The following is a 5,073-nucleotide window of genomic DNA, read 5'->3' as shown; positions in this document are numbered from 1 at the left end:
CTTGTAGCCGGAAGGCAGACGTATCTATTACTAGCTATCTACCTATCTTGTCCGTCAATCCTCCCCTTCGTCACTCTCCACCTAACACCACCTTTTCTTTCTCACCCTCTCATAATTTCTTTACTCCTTAAATCTCTACCTCTTCCTCTACCACTTCTCTCTCTCTCTTTCTCTCTCTTTTCCCTCACTTTCTGCTCTAATCTCTCTTTTCTTCTTCTCCTCCCCTTCCTATAATCACTCACTCCTCTATTTCTTTCCTTTTATCTACACCTCTCACTTCACCCCCTTTCCCCGTCTCCAATTTCTTTATACTTCCTTCTGCATTCTTTATCTTCCACTTCCTTCTTACCCGACTCCCTTATCATCCTGCCTTCCTCTCCCACTTATCTCTTATCTCCCTCTCCCTCCCACATTTTCCTCCAGTCTTAGTTCTTCCCTCTTCCTATTACTCACAGCCAATTTCATTCATGCTTTTCCACTTACTATTTTACTCTCTCCCCTTCTGCCTCCAATTATTTTCTCATTTCTTAATTTCCTCCCCTTCTCTCCTCACACACTTTTGCACTTTCTCTCTCTACATCCCTCTCAGTCCACTCAATCTCTTTCTTCTTTTTCTCTTCTTCTTCATATTTATCTTTCTATCTATTTTGTTTCCTTCTTTCACTCTTTCACTTCATCTCCTCCTACATTCTTGGTTGGCTTCAAGCTCCTAATTCACTTTGTTTTACCTCCTCTTCCTTCCCCTCTTATTATAGTTATTACACTTTTTCTTCTCCCCCACTTCTTCAGTCAATTTAATCCTCCTCCTCCTCCTCCCATGTTGTTGTTTACGCCTTCCTTTCTCTCTCTTTCACTTCCTCTCTTTACATTCCTTCTAATCCTCCCTCCTCCTTCTCCTCTCTTTCTATAGCCACTTTAAACAGTTTTCGCCGGTCGTTCTGTGATCATCCATGCTGTGAGTTCGCTCTCTCTACTCTTCTTTCTTTTCCTTGTTCTCTTTTCTTTTCTCCTTCCTTCCTTCCTTTCGCCTCTTTACTCATTGCTTTTGTTTGTCTTATCATTCCGTTCTTTCCGTTTGACCAACTTTTAGTCTCACGACCTTCTTTCGTTCGTTTGTAAAAGAACACGAAATCATCTCACATGTTCATCACTTAAGAACAATACAGACACACACACACAAATACACACGCACACACATTAATGTCTTAATTTACATAAACATATTTTGACAATTATACACACGCACGCGCGCGCGCGTGCAGAGTTGTCATCTCGCCCTAGGTTGGTCGTGATCCAAGACAGGCGTATGATCAAAAGCCGTTCCAACTATGCCAATCCGGTCTCTTTCTTTCGGGACATCAACGACTGCAATATCCAACGTCTCGTCTCTTTCTTGAGATTATGGAGCTTAATTTGAGGGTGAGTTAGCTGTTATTTCTAGTAAACCGTGCGACCAGAGAGCGGTGCCCTCGTTGACTCATCTCCGATGATGTAGTAAACTAACTCAAACATATACACATTGCACACACACACACATACACACGCACATACATACATACACATACATACATAATACATACATACATATACATGTGTTGGTCGTTTACTTTGAATTATGAATGCTGTAAATAATTCTTTTAATGTCAACATCTACACACATGTGCTGGTTCTCCTCACTCACTATACACTCGCTCCAGTATATATAAACTGTATACATTTATTTACACAGTTACAATATATACAGATAAGCGCTTTGCCCCGTGGCTAAGAGTTGATTTGACTCTTATTTCTAGCAATGCTGGTGCTCACTAACATCGTTAGTCACTAAAGTGACGATTGAACTTGTGCCTTTCGCTCTTTAAACTGCGAATAGCCACCTTAATTATATATATATATATGTACCGTATGTATGTATACTGTTGACTATTGTTTCTTTGCTTATCTTTTAGGTTTTTTAAAGTATTTTGGACGTGCTGACCAAACAATGCCTCGCCATACCAAATGTAAGTAGAACTACAGATTTCACACGTTCTATGGTTAAACATTTTGTTATTAGTGTTACTGGTGTTGTTTAACCCTAGGTCAGGCCTGATCTAAGGCTTACTACAGCTGTGATTATCACGTACTTTTTGTATACAGTCGTGTAGGACTACGTTATACGAAGTGTCATTCCATTTTCTTTCTGACAGCAGGTCGCCGTTTGGCTGCTGTTTCTAGCAATCGTGCAACTACTAACTACGTAGACGCACCTCCTTGGTCTGTTCTACTCAGATTTTAAATCTTTTAGTTGTCTCAGTTATTGGACTGCGGTCATGCTGGGGCACCGCCTTCCTTTTGCATGTGGAAAAATATTAGCAGCTCACAGTACATATGTGCGTGAGTGTGCGTGTGTGTGTGTGTATATTTTCCGTATTTTATGTTGTGTATCTTTATGCCTCTAAACTTGATGGTTCGATGAAAGATTTCGATAAAACTCTTGAGAGAGGTGCCCCAGATTGGGCGCAAGTGCAACGTTTGAGAGAGGACAATGCGAATGCATACACATACACGCATATATACATGTATATACGCATACATATATACATACATTTACTCAATCGCACATACATATATGTGTGTATGAATAAATATATGTTTGTGTGTGTATGTATGTCTATACGTAGGCTGGTATGTGAGCATATATATATATGTATGCGTATGTATATATAACAAAACAGTTTCCCTCTATAGTACACGTTTTGTTTTAACTTAAAGATTTTATAACTTGCCGATAGAGTGCCGGCAGTGTTCTATAGATCGGGAGTTCAAATCCTACCCGAGTTTGCTTTAACTTTCATCGTTCCAGGAACCGATGAACTACCAGTAAAGTACTGAAGACTCTTTGATTGCGTTCTTCTCTCATCCCACTTCCGACAAAACTTAAGAACTTGTACCGTACGTCAGAAATCATTGGTTATACCCCTAGGTTCAGCCTTCATCCTGAAGGTCTATGATAAAAAGCGTTCCGTCCGCGGCCAACCCGACTTTTGCGAACAGTGTGTAGTTAACATTACGATATCTTTCTACCTTTTGTTGCTTAACTTTAGCTTGCTTCAGTCATTGGACTGCGTCCATGCCCGGGGCACCGCCTTGAGGGATGTTTTTATAGCCGAACAGACGGCCTCGGGACTTTTTAAATGTCTGTTTCCTATTCTGCCTGTCACTTTTTACCGAACCGTTAAATCACGGGGACATAAACAAACTAGCATCGGTTGTCAAGTGGTGTGTGTGTGAGAGGAGAGAGAGAGAGAGAGAGAGAGAGAGAGAGAGAAACACGCAGACACATACATTAATACGACGGGATTCAACACAGTTTCCTTTTCCCAAATTCACTCGACCGGAGCTATTGTAGAAGACATGTTCAAGGTGCCTCGTAGTCGGAGTGAATCCACTCAGCCATGCTTGCGCCCATGTCACATTTTTAACGATGTTAAATTTTAATCTTTGGAAGATTTGGTTTCTATTTCTAGCAGACAAAAATGGTGACGACATAGATTCACTTGCTTTGATACTGTAGTAGTAGTAGTAGTAGTGGTGGTGGTGGTGATGGTAGTTATAGTAGTTGTAGTGGTAGTACTGATAGTAGTAATAGTAGTAGTAGTAGTAGTAATAGTGATAGTAGCAGTAGTGATAGTAGTAGTGGTAGTACTGATAGTAGTTGTAGTAGTAGTAGTAGTAGTGGTAGTTATAGTAGTAGTAGTAGTGGTAGTTGTAGTAGTAGTAGTTGTAGTAGTAGGAGTAGTAGTTGTAGTAGTGGTAGTTGTAGTAGTAGTAGTAGCGATAGGTGTAGTAGTGGTAGTAGCGGTAGTTGTAGTAGTAGTAGTAGCGATAGTTGTAGTAGTAGTAGTAGTGGTAGTACTGATAGTAGTAGTTGTAGTAGTAGGAGTAGTGGTATTGATAGTAGTTGAAGTTGTAGTAGTAGCAGCAGTGGTTGTGGTGGTTGTGGTGAAGATGATTGCACTAGTAGTTGCTTAGCTTTAGGGCAGACCTATTATGAAAGACATTCCAGCGGTGACCATCCCGTTGTTTTCTCAAACATAGAAAGCACAAGGCTCCCCACTCCCCTTTATCCAATGCCTTCTTTCCTGAGACTGCAGGAATGTGGTTCGAGTGAGATTTGGCTGCTATTTCTTGCAGACTGTGTGATCTCGCAGAGATTCGCATTGTAGTAGTAATAGTAGTAAGGATAGTGGTAGTGGTGGTAGTAGTAGTAGTAGTGATAGTGGTGGTGGTGGTGGTGGTAGTGGTGGTGGTAGTAGTAGTAGTAGTAGTATTGGTGGTAGTAGTACTAGTTGTAGTAGTAGTAATGATAGTGGTAGTGGTGGTGGTAGTAGTAGTAGTAGTAGTATTGGTGGTCGTAGTACTAGTTGTAGTAGTAGTAGTAGTAGTAATGATAGTGGTAGTGGTAGTAGTAATAGTGGTGGTGGTGGTGGTAGTAGTAGTAATGATAGTGGTAGTGGTGGTGGTATTAGTAGTAGTGGTGGTGGTAGTAGTACTAGTTGTAGTAGTAGTAGTAATGATGGTGGTGGTGGTGGTAGTAGTAGTAGTAATGATAGTAGTGGTAGTGGTGGTGGTGATAGTAGTAGCACTGGTTGTGGTAGTAAGTGGTCAGTGTTCAAGTAGTGGTGGTGGTGGTGGTAGTAGGAGACTTTGTTCTTCCAAGTGTTGTAGTTGTTGTTTAGCCCCGAGTCAGTGCTGATCAAAGGTTCTCCAATGGAGACAATGCTGTCTTATTGCCACCACCAGCGCCAGGAACAATTTTTGTGTCACCATTACCATCACCATTACCACATACGTCACCCATGACAACAAACCACCACCTCCACCATTACTGTGTTCATATGTATGTCTGTGTGTGTGTGTACATATATATATATATATATATATATATATATCATCATCATCATCATCATCGTTTAACGTCCACTTTCCATGCTAGCATGGGTTGGACGATTTGACTGAGGACTGGTGAAACCGGATGGCAACACCAGGCTCCAATCTAATTTGGCAGAGTTTCTACAGCTGGATGCCCTT

The 5,073-nt window shown here is 41.0% G+C and overlaps 1 protein-coding gene across 3 annotated transcripts in view; it reads left to right on the top strand.

The window, feature by feature from the left end:
- Positions 1 to 846: 846 nt before the first annotated feature.
- The window catches only part of LOC106880090 (UPF0692 protein C19orf54 homolog), a 27,303-nt gene continuing 23,076 nt past the window's right edge, over positions 847 to 5,073 (top strand). The window contains exons 1-2 of one of the 3 annotated variants that reach the window (XM_052974413.1): positions 847 to 955; positions 1,950 to 2,003. The gene's annotated coding sequence lies outside the window, so the exon portion shown is untranslated. Of the gene's footprint in view, positions 956 to 1,056; positions 1,420 to 1,949; positions 2,004 to 5,073 lie in introns of those variants that run through there. The other 2 variants (XM_014929904.2, XM_014929905.2) reach the window with 2 other exon arrangements.

Source organism: Octopus bimaculoides, chromosome 18 (assembly GCF_001194135.2).
Source record: "Octopus bimaculoides isolate UCB-OBI-ISO-001 chromosome 18, ASM119413v2, whole genome shotgun sequence".
In the NCBI taxonomy this organism is placed as follows: Eukaryota; Metazoa; Mollusca; class Cephalopoda; order Octopoda; family Octopodidae; genus Octopus; species Octopus bimaculoides.
This window is presented reverse-complemented; position numbering and strand designations above follow the sequence as displayed.